Here is an 11,843-nt window from a genome sequence, read left to right as displayed (position 1 = left end):
TCACTCCCACCCCGGCGTCTGGAGGTTTCCACCCATGTGAGTGTGGAACTATGCTAAATTGCCTTCTGATCTGTAGCCACAGTTTTGGTCATAGCTCCTGCCTATGGCAATACACGTTTCAACAGGTTACGTGGGGATTTCCAAGACTGTGGGTGCTTCTCCCTGACCTAACTTCTACATGGAAATATGGCAGCCTCTGACTGAGCAGAAAAACCAGTTTGGAAGACACTTATTCCCAGGTGACCTACTCAAAAGGAGGGAGTTCTCCCTGACTTCCAGGGCAGGTCCAGACAAAAAGTGAAGCCATGTGCAACAGGACCAATAAAATCCACAGGGAGCAAAGCTAATATCCCAAAAATGTTGTTCTGAACTAAGATCTCCATCTCTAAAGAAAAAAAAAGAATTGTTCTGAAGTCTGTGGAGACCTAATCACCGAGAGACTGACTGATTTGCCTCACTTTTTAATTTCTTCACCATCTCTTTCTGACTCATCCTTTAGCTACGGTGTTGTTATTGAATATTAAATAGAAATTCACAGTAGATTGACATATGAATTGCAATTCATTAAAAAAAAAAAAAAAACTTTCCTGAATTATAAAACCACTTCTCTTGTTTGTCTCGTGAGGGATTCAATGGCCAAGAAAGCCACTTTTTAAAACTAAAATTTAATTTCCATAGAATTGGGACTTTAGAGGCATTCTCTTACAATCCCTTTATTTTAAAGACAAGCAGAGACCTAGCAAAGTTAAGTGACTGTCCCAAATTTACACAACTTGTTAATGGCAAAGCCAGGACTTAATCTCAAAGACCTTATCTCATAAAGCATAAATTTCACTCCACTCCACTGACACTCTTTCATAGGAAACTGATTTACTTGTTTTGAATGCCACTGGGTGAGGGAGTCGAAAATAATTCATTAACTATTTTATAGCAAGAACATAAAGAAAAGTAAGAAAAAAAGTTTAAAAGTAGAGAAAAAAAAAATAAAGAAACCAAATAGGCTCATGAAATTTGGCCCAACGGCATAGGGAACTCTGTAGACAATGTAGATCCACCCAGTTATCACAAATATGAGCAAAGGAGCTGAAATATTTATTCCTCCACACTGGCTAAAGGCTAGGGATGGAGGTGGAGGACATTAATTTCTAGGCGTTTCCAGCTACCCTTGCCCAGGCAAAGCAAATCCTGCAGCTGGAGCTGGGACTCTGAGAATAAGATGCAGGTGCTGGCAGGTGGGAATGAACGCACACCTGGAACCAGTGTGCACAAAACCGGAAAAGGATTGGAGGGGATATGGCCAAGCACTGACAGCAACTGCTGGAATTAGGCATGTACTTTAACATGAACTAGGGTAGAAGATTGATGCTTCCTTATCAAACCCATGATTACATGCTTGGAGTTACTAACTGCCAGGGTAATACATGTACAAAATAACAAAAGTGAGTCAATAAAAAATATAAATAAAAAATAGGAATTACAGTGGCATGAAAATGGAATGTGAATCATTTAAGTTTGGGAAACACCAGCAGAGTAGAAAGGACACTGGATTGAGGGCATGGATAAAAGAACAAAATATGAGGTCAGCCAGCCAGGGTTTGAATCCTGGCTCTGCCAGTTTTGCTCTGTATGACCTAACCTTACTGTGACGACGTCCTTAGGTTGTTAGGAGGAGTAAAAGGTTTAATATATGTAAAGCACTTAAAGCAACATCTGCCATGCAGAAAGTGCTGGTTAAGTATTAGTTGCTATCATTCCTGCCTTGCTATTAGGTTGGTGCAAAAGTAATTGCGGTAATAACTTTCGTACCAACCTAATACTAACTCGATTAGTGCTTCTCAAACTATCAGTGATACTTTATTTTCAATCTGTTGCAGGCTGATGCCTTTCTACATGATAAGAGAAAAATGAAATAAGCAGACATAAAATACAAAGCCGCATTTTAAACGATTCAACAGACATAAAATTACTCTGTCAAACTGCTATAAGTTTCTACATGCTTATCTTCAATTTCTATGCTCATCCCTTTGTAGATGGGTAATGGTTTGCAGACTGTCACTATTCTATGAACCACACTTTGAACAGCACTCAACTAGAAAACTTCCAACAAGCCACTTAAGTTACTGGTGTTCCAGTTTCCAGGTTTTTGCAAGAGACTAATGAGAGAAAAGTAAGAGTAAGTACATGAAAGCACTTATTAAACTATAAAGTGTCCCAGGAAGGGAAATTAGTAGTATGGCTTAGAGGAGTCTATTCTGTGGTCTGTGGCCAAAAAATACAAACTCCTGTATGCCACCCTCTCAGTCCCTGTGGTGTCATGCTGTTCTGTTTCAGATGTATCATTTGAACTGTTAGTACCTGTGAATCAGTCAAGCATTTCCTAATGCTGAACAGAACAGGAAATAAAGACCTCGCTGGTAGCCTGTGACTTGCACCCCCAAAACCACCTTCATCTGCAGCTTGCTAAGATCACACCCCTGGGGCAAGGCATGCATTCATACACGACTCTACCTGTGACAGCTCTTCTACATGTGCAAATTATTTCACTAAGCCTGATACTTGCTTAGGGGTCAGAAGGAAAGCAAGAGGGAATATAATGCCCTGACTGCAGTCCCTAGTTTCCAGATTCCCCAGGGCCCACTTGTCTTCAGTTGGTGAAACTCAATACACAAGACATCCCTCACCAATGCTTTCAGACTCCATTTCAAGTGCGGACTCTGCCCACACTGGTTCTATGTGACCTACTTTGGCCTCACCTCTTTTCTCTCCACCCTGTCAGACAAGAAAGCGGTTACCTAGAAATACTCCAGAAGTCCGCTGAGTGGTTTTCTGAACATTCAGCTTCTTTATTCTTTCTGGACTCCAAGAAGGCAAGCCCTCTGTCTGATTTCATCTTTATACCTCTCCCATCACCTTTAGCATCGCGCTTGGTACACAGCGGGTGCTCGGTAATGTTTGTCGAATGGCCCAAGGAATAGTACGAAATCTGTGGAAGCAGAAATGGCTCCTCCATTTACCCGACCTTGAACCATTCCAGAAAAGACCAACCAAATCCGATTAATTCATTGGGCAGAACTCTGCCAGGTACTGGACATTCGGAAACAAATTTCAGGGGGTTGGGGCAGATGGACGGGAAGCTAATGGTGGGTGGATGTACTACAAATTCAATAATCCTCCACTTTCTGTGAAACGTCTCTCCGTGGCCCCAGGGCCCTTTAAATGTTACTGTGAGTGTTTTCCTCCATAGTGTCTGGGGCAGAGCCAAACTTTTGTGTAGGGGTTTGGCAGCGCTCATCCTCACAGCCCTGGGGACCGCTGGCACAGGGGCTGGCGAGGCGTTCGCACGCGAAGGAAACTTGCGAGGCGTCAGGGCGGCCCCGCGGAGGAGCGGGTCGTAGAGTGGGAGCCCTCAACTCCTAGAAATTCAGGTCCTCCATGAGAATTAGGGGAAGGGGGATGGCCAAAGACGGCCAGACGTCCACCGAGCTTCCCCAGGCCTCTCCCCTCCTCCAGCCGGGCCACAACGCGGGCTCCGCGGCCCGGGGCAACATAGCCAGGGTGTCTGGGCGGGAGGCAGGGCCCGGCGCGGAGGAAGGAGCCTGGGGCCGCCGCCGCCCCGCCCACCCCAGCGAGGCGGAGCCGGCGCCCGGAGGAGCAGGAGGAGGAGGAGGAGGAGAGGTCGGAGCCGTCTCCAGGAACCCTTAGAGACCGAGTCCCGGCGGCGACGGCGGGGCAGCGCACCAGCAGGCGGGTGAGTACCAAGCGGCGGGCGCGGGTGGTGACTCGGGTCCCCGCGGGGTCCGGGCGCGGCGCGGGGCGTCGGCCAGCGAGTTCGGGGGCCGCCTCCGAGTCCCGGGTGTTGGGAAGCGAGATGGAGGGAGGGAGCGGAGGAAGGAAGGAAGGAGGGAAGAGTGTCCTGGAGGGCGGGGACTGGTCGGGGCGCTGGGCGCCGGAGACCGGGGAGAGGCGGAGGAAGGGGGCAAGGGACACCCAGACCCAGAGGCAGAAACCGCGCGGTCGCCCTCGACGGGCGGCAACCCGATGTCGCGGGGAGCCGGTGCCCCCACGGCTGGGGCTGGGGCTAGGCTAGGGGTGGAAGGAAAGGTCTCCCGGCGAGCTCGCTTGCCTCCTCGCCAGCCTGCGGCCGTGCGCCCCGCGCCCGATTGGGAGGCCCCCAGTGTTCCCAGCCCTGGCTTGTGGTGGTGCCAGGCGTTGGAGGAGGGCTGGAATCTGGGGGCGACAGAGACGCCACGCCCCTCTGCCTACTTTCTACCTCCCGGGACCAGCCGGCGGGAGCGCAGCCTTGGAATCCGCTGGGCGCTGGGGGTCTAGCAGGGAAATAGCGGGTCGCAGAGGGGAGAGCCCGTATGACGCACCCTGCGAGGGACCCCCGAGTGGGGTCCCTAGGCTGCCCTTTTGCAGACTGTATTTGCAGGTGATAAGGGGGAGATTGAGGCTCAGTCTTGCGTGATTTTTTCTTAAAAATATTATTGCCCCGACAGTTATCCCGTGGGTCAGGGTGACTTCTGTTTTTCATTGTAATTAGGGCGTATCAATAAAAGCTAACTTTAAAACCCTGTCAGCGCCTCCCGTCACTCACTCGTCCCTCGCTTTGTGTGTCCTGTAAACTTGGCTTAAATCATTCATAACTCACGGTAAGGAAGCCGTGATTCTTGTTCACGTCGCCGCAGTGGAGTGAAACTTTGCCCAGCTGGGGCTGAGTGGAGGCACTGCCGCGGCCGGTCATCCGGTGGTCATCCTGCCGGGCGTGGTTGTATACAAACAAGTGGGTAGAGAAGGAAATCTCTGAACGCCAGAGGTAGAAGGGAGGTTCCTGCGCCCACGTGTCAGGGCGCGTTTAATGGCTGCTCCCAGCGGAAACAAACGGGAATTTATTAGACCGTGTGGAGTTGGACAAACTTCACATGATTAGCTTCCTTCCCATCAGTTACTTCCTCTCCCCCCTGCTGTCTTTGCCGACACAGTTTATATTTCCTGGGGCGGTTGTAGCTTCGCCTGAATAGGCTGTCTATAATGAATCTTTTGGATGTCGTCAGAGGCAGGGTCTGCGTCTGTGCCTTCTCTATTTTAAAAGCGGAGTTTGGCTTTGTTGTTAAAAGTGCTAGTCACCAGACTGCACCCTTGCCAGCGCTTCTCAGCTCTCGAAGTAAATTATCGCAGGATGGCGGCCCTCACCTAGGAGAACCAGGAAGGCAGGCAGCGCTAGAACGACGGGATTGAATTTTACTATTGCCAAAACAATCACATTCAAGTAAGGAGCTGTTTTGTTTTGTTTTTGTTTTTTTTTAACCCAATTATATGTACTAGCAAGCCCCTTTTCTAGTAAACTAACATGATTCACACACACAATTTTTAAAGTAATCAAACATTTTACAGAGTCTTAAGTGATAAAAGGACTTTCAGATAAAATGTTCAGTCCCTTTGCCTTCTCTAATAGTTAACCAGCGCCGTAAAGCCCTGGTTTAAGTCCAAAAAATGCTAAAAAGTCTACTGCGTCGTTAGACCTTATAAATAATGCAGTCCTATTTTTGCTGTTTTTAACTCACGTAATTTACTAGATATCGAACACCCAACAGGGCATACAGCACTTAGATTTGTGTAGAAATATATGAAAATGTGAATCTGTGATTCACAAGAGCCTGAAAAAAATAGTATTATAAAAATTTCCTGTCCAGAAAGCTCCAATCTTACTTGAAAGCTCTCTAACAATTAGACTTGTGGATTTGTGTTGTCACTTGTTAGAGAATATCGGTGGTTTATTAAAGTGTGAGAGCAAAGGGCTTCATGGTCAGAACACTCGAGGAAGTGGTTAGCCAATATCAGATTAGTTTTTTTTTTTTTAATTGTTGAAAACTTCTGTCTAGCAGGAAAAAAAATCAAATTTAGAATTAAGTGATTTATTGTGTTTTGCTTTAATTTGGAGTTTTATGTCAGCTTAAGCTTAACCTAGAAAGGCAAGTTGTGAAAGTCAAGTAAATTTTTCTGAGCCCTAACTTGGAAGAGAAGCTTGTTTAACAGTGATTTGGGGTGTTGGCTTTGGAGTCAGACAGACTTAGATGAAAATATTAGCTATTTAACCTTTTCAGTCTGATTTATAAGATGGGGATAATAATGGTCTCTATCTGTAGGGCTTTAAAGTATGTGAAACAGTCTTTGGAAAACACTTAAACTGGACTTAACACACAGTACATGGTCAAAATTATTAGATATTAATCTAGCTTGTTCAAGCAGCAGGCTACTGGATAAATTGCAAGGTGGTAGCTTGAACCTTCCGGAAATGCTAGATAGAGCAATTTCAAATTCCCCAGAAGTAACTGGTATGTGTATGTGTGTGGTGTTTCTACCACAACAATATGAATAATTATGATTAAAGGATTAATAGTTTTAATATGCTTTTAGTGCCAAAGTTACAGTTGCATAGTAATTTTGACAGAAACATTGCATTATCCTTTACATTTAAAGATAATTTATATTTCAAATAGTTGTGTTTATTAACCCTAGGTAGGAAAGTAGCCAGGAACTGAAGTATTCATCTTTAACCAAGTATAATTCTTAATTAAAGTATGAAAACACGTGACCCAAGGGTATCCTGTTATTTACTTTTGCATGTACTGATGTCCAAGGCCAACAGATAAGCCATAAGAAGTGTTAGGCTGATTGTGAGTGGTTGTTTTATTTATAAATTTTCATGAGATTGGGTGTTCAGTTAATTCAGGGACTCTACTCATCACATTGTTGACTCATTTCCTAAAATCTAAAAGATTTTTAAAATGTCTTTATCTTGCCAGGCGCAGTGGCTCACGCCTGTAATCCCAACACTTTGGGAGTCCGAGGTGGGCAGATCAACTGAGGTTGGGAGTTTGAGACCAGCCTGACCAACATGGAGAACGCCCCCCCTCCCCCGTCTCTACTAAAAATACAAAATAAACTGGGCATGGTGGTGCATGCCTGTAGTCCCAGCTACTTGGGAGGCTGAGGCAGGAGAATCACTTGAACCTGGGCGACAGAGGTTGCGGTGAACCAAGATTGGCCATTGCACTCCAGCCTGGGCAACAAGAGCAAAACTCTGTCTCAAAAAAAAAAAAAGCCTCTGTCTTTAAAACAAACCCTTTAAATCTTCTTGTTTTTGTCTTAGCACGTCAGTTGCACAGAATTGGGCTGAACCAGGAGCTTAGCTCATGCCACAGATGATTTCTCGTTTTACTAATTGCTCCACTGGGACACAGAGATGTGGTTAATAATAATTTTAAATAACTATAAAGGGTACAGTGTTATTATTAATTGTTTCTTGCCTATGACATTATGCTCTGAAACAGTTGAAGCATTTGATTGAGTAAATTATTGACGCTTTTCACTCCTAGAACATAGCATAATGATTTGTGGCTCATACTTCTAGGTGAGTAGACAGTGAGCAAGTTACTTAATCTATGCTTCCATAAGTGTTATAAGGAATAAATGAGCTAATTTATGTATATAGCGTTTGGATTAGTGCCTGGTGCATAGTCCACATTCAATAAATGTTAACATTAAATTATTGAAATTTTCTCTACATGTTGTATAATGAGCATGCATTATTTTTGTAACAGGAAAACAGCTATACAAAATTTTAGTATTTCCCCCAAATCTAAAAAAAGCTCAGTAGTTTAAATAGTCCTGCCAAATAGTACTTACAAAGTAAGAGAGTTAGACAATCATCATTATGTCTTTTGAATGTGAAATGGTTTGTAATTTGTTAAACAAGTTAATTCTTCCAAATCTCAATTCCATTTTCTTTTTCATTAGACTTTTAAAAATCAGTAATGCATGAAGTCTGTTACAGTTTAAAATGGGGAAAAGCAATGTGCACAGTTACATTGTGTTATTACAATTACAGCTAGCCTAAAAATTATTTTTAAACCATAAAAAAAGGCTAGAAGAAAATACAGACAAATTGGTGATGGGATTATGGTGCTCCCCCCACCCCAACTTGCTTTTCCCCTATTTTCCACAATGCGCCTATATATATACTAAAAAATAATTCATTTGTGTAATAGTTACTAAACAAATCTGGTTTATTAACTACAAATACAAAAAAAAAATTGTGTAATAGTTACTAAAAAACAAATCTGGCTTGTTAACTACAAATAGCAGGATTTTGTTGTTGTTTTGGAAAAAGCACCAACTTTTATGGCAGTTGAATGTCCTTCGGTTAAATGTCAAAACCTTTGCAGTGAGAATTGTTTAGCAGTAAAAGAGAAGGCCCAGAAGCTTGTAGGTTGATCTTCATGAGGAATATTTGAAAAGTCTACCAGTGGGTTTTTAGGATCTGCATATAGACCTAGTCCACTAACCTTGACTTTATGGAAGTTGTGACTTCCCAGATCCAGGCCTGCATTGATGAGCTGCGCTTTTACAGCACCTTCAGTATATCGGACACCAGGAAGACAGTAATGAGGCAAATATTGGTGCACTTAGTTTAACAGGAAGGTTGGATAGATAAAAACTAATTACAGCACAATTATATGTATTCTATATACTGGGCTGTTTCTAAACCCTTCCCATATACAGTCTTGCTCAGTTCTCACAACAGCCCAGAGGAGGAAGCTGAGGTTCCCTAAAGTCTGAACCTTGCTTAAGTTGCAAGAACAGAATTTGACCCAGAAGCATCTTAACTCCGCATCTCATGCCCTCTGCGCAGAGATGGAGGTGCATCCAGCCAGAGGTGAGAGTGAAGAGGGCTTTATGGAGTCAGTTTTGCTTAAAAACTGTAAATCAAATCAAGAGAAACATGAGGAGGAGACTCCTTTTAGGTGACCTACCTGAGGAGAATCATCAGTGCCTCTCCATCAGACTTGCCACTCTTTAGCCATAGCGGTTAACACTTCCAAATGGCTGCTGAGACCCAGCAGGCCTGAAGAGAACACAAAGGTCCAGTCCTTGGTGACCCTGTGAAGTCTACCTCTTTCATCCCTGGACTCCCAAAGGGGGCCTGGATAATACAGATGAAGGAACTGACCTGCTAAGTCCTGTTCTAGAACCAGCAGATACCCACACATCATGATCTCCCCACTTTCCTCCCTTAGGAACGACAGGAGAGTAGTTAACAGGTAGCATGGATCCAGGGCAGATAGTGGAGGTGATTTGACTTAAGATAACTTCTAGCTAGATTATTCCGTTTATTGGAGAGTCTCTCTTGAAAATCATTTCTGGTGTCACTGAAATGTTTGGTTTATCATGTCAGGCTTTATTGGGTATCATAAAAGTGCTTGGTTGTGAAGTGTCTGGTTGCCATCCTGTGACAAGGAGGGTTTTTGTCTTCTTTTAATGAGTCTGCATTTCAGAGAATTACTGTATAATAAAAACTGGAGTGTTGGCCGGGCGTGGTGGCTCAAAGATCGAGACCATCCTGGCTAACATGATGAAATCCGTCTCTACTAAAAATACAAAAAATTAGCTGGGCATGGTGGCAGACGCCTGTAGTCTCAGCTACTCTGGAGGCTGAGGCAGGAGAATGGCATGAACCTGGGAGGTGGAGCTTGCAGTGAGCTGAGATCGCGCCACTGCACTCCAGCCTGGGCGACAGAGCAAGACTCCGTCTCAAAAAAAAAAAAAAAAAAAAAAATACTGGAGTGTTGGAGACTATTAAGACTTAATACTTTCAGTTCTGCCGGAGGGTTAGTAGCTAAAAGTTCTAAGAGATTGGTTGCTAAAATCTTCTGTAATTTTCAGTTTCATTGATTGTATAATAACTGGCTGACATTGGGCCCAGAGAGTCAGAAGGCTTTGTATTCTGTGTGCTTTCTGACACAGTAGGCCACCACTCCCCTTATAGGCAAGGTCATGTTAATGACACATAGGATCCCCTTTGGTTGACAGAAGAGAGAAGTATAAGCTCTGGTTGAACTTGAGTTTGCGTGATCACACATGCTCACTGGAGTGAAGTCTGAATCAGTTGTCATCTCTGCACTTGTGTGTAGAGAATTGTCTTCATTCAGAATGGCTGTGTCCAGACTCACATGAGCCCATCTTAACTTCACTGATGTGAAATAATCAGGCTTTTATTTAGCTGCAGATGGCACTAGCCGAGACGTCCTTGACCACTGGACACTAAACCCTTAACTCCCCGCTGGGACCCTTTGACTCAGACCCCAAGCTTGCAGTTACGTCAAATTTTGTGGGATTTTGGGCGGGGGGATAAATTATTGCAGAGGAAAAACATGAGGTTTTTCCTCAAGTGAAGACTCAAACTGAAATCCATTAAATCCCACCATAAGCTAAAGCTAAGGATGGAAAGAGGAATCAAAATCTGAAAGCCTTCTGGACTTTATTGAGGCTTATTGAAGACGTTAGTGAGATAACATCATCATACCAAGTTTAACCAGAATCTCAGGCAAATTAGAAAGGTGTAACCTTTAGACTGGATGCCTAAGTTATACCTACACTAATGAAACCTGAATTATTAGACCATGGCCTGCACATTAGACCATGGGGCTTCATGTGGGTATATAAGGTCATGATTGGCTGTGCAGATAAGTTGTCATGGGAGGGTTGGATGTCTGGCCAAGAAGCAGAAAGAATGGATTATGACTTCTTGGCAGGGATGCCTTGAACTGTTGTACAGGTTGTTCACTGCACAAGAGGGCCTGGGCAAGGAGGCAAATGGGAGGTTCACATCTGCTAAACAAACAAAAACCACATGCATCCTGGAGTAGGATTGCCTCTGCTAGGACAAAAGGGAACTTCTTTCTGATGCTATCAAGCCTGCAAAAGGCTAGGTGTACTTGGAGGGATTACCTTTTTTAACACACACAAAGGCACAATATGGCTACCAGCAGTTCTGCTTCTCAAAGCCCCTACAGCCACAGTAGTCCCCTAGATGCCATCAGCTGGTAGAGTCTGTCACTTAACCATTTGGTTTATCATGTCGGGCTTTATTGGGAAACGTATAAACTTCATGAATGCCAGTGGAATGAAGGAATAAAACCATGTTTTCTGTGGTGTGTGTCAGCAAGGTACATGTAAAAAAGTAGTATGGATTATATATGCTAGGAAAGAAACATTCAGTGGTACACGTTGCCTATGATGAACTTCTTTCTCTTCAATTCATTATTTCTGAGGGTCACTTGCCAGGGTCACCAGCACCCATTGTGTTGTTGGCCTGGTGCAGGGAATGGAGTAGCAGTAACTCTTGGGAATGTGGAGAGGGGTTCATGTTATTTATTGATCAGCCATAGGCCTTTTTCCTTGGGGACAGGATGCAAGTAACAGTGGTTGCAGGAGCCTTTGGAACTTACCTATGAGTAGCTGCTACTTCTGGAAAAAGGCTCCTAGTTTAGGCTAAGGGGTGCAGAGTCTTGTTGCCAAAGGTATCACAAACTCAGAGGGTTTGTCTGTGTTCCTCTTAGTACCAACTGGTACTACTTGCATGCTTTTTAAGTTGATCCTTTAGACAAGCCTATAGTCAGAATCAACTTCCTCCTCCTGGCTCCTCTTCTGGCCTGTAGGATCAGCCATGTTTAGTGAATCTGACTGCTAAGGTAGTGGTCCTGAGGGCCAAGGTGCTGGTTCGTACTTCATACCTAGGCCATCTGCTGTTTTCTGGAGACAATACACCTTGTGAAAAAATCCAAAAGATGCAGAAACGTGAATGCCTTTCACATTTAACCTGGTTAAATGCAGCCATCTTCAGACATACTCATATTCTCAAAGCAGAAAGAGCAGAATATGACAATTCCTAAGAATTTCTTACAGAATTTCTTTAAATAGCTAATTCACTTGTGTTTCTAGTATGATTTGATTACACAAAATTCCAGGAGTCTCAAGTTTTCAAGGAATATCTCTGTCAA

The 11,843-nt window shown here is 44.0% G+C and overlaps 1 protein-coding gene across 3 annotated transcripts in view; it reads left to right on the top strand.

The window, feature by feature from the left end:
* The first annotated feature begins 3,323 nt into the window (after window positions 1-3,323).
* The window catches only part of GNG12 (G protein subunit gamma 12), a 129,745-nt gene continuing 121,225 nt past the window's right edge, over window positions 3,324-11,843 (top strand). For 2 of the 3 annotated variants that reach the window (XM_003892034.3, XM_009210555.3), the window contains exon 1: window positions 3,324-3,748. The gene's annotated coding sequence lies outside the window, so the exon portion shown is untranslated. Of the gene's footprint in view, window positions 3,749-4,032; window positions 5,270-11,843 lie in introns of those variants that run through there. The other variant, XM_003892036.5, reaches the window with a different exon arrangement.

The sequence above is a fragment of the Papio anubis genome, chromosome 1 (genome assembly GCF_008728515.1).
Source record: "Papio anubis isolate 15944 chromosome 1, Panubis1.0, whole genome shotgun sequence".
NCBI classification, from domain to species: domain Eukaryota; kingdom Metazoa; phylum Chordata; class Mammalia; order Primates; family Cercopithecidae; genus Papio; species Papio anubis.
Note: the sequence above shows the minus strand (reverse complement) of the source record. Positions and strands in the feature narration are given on the sequence as shown.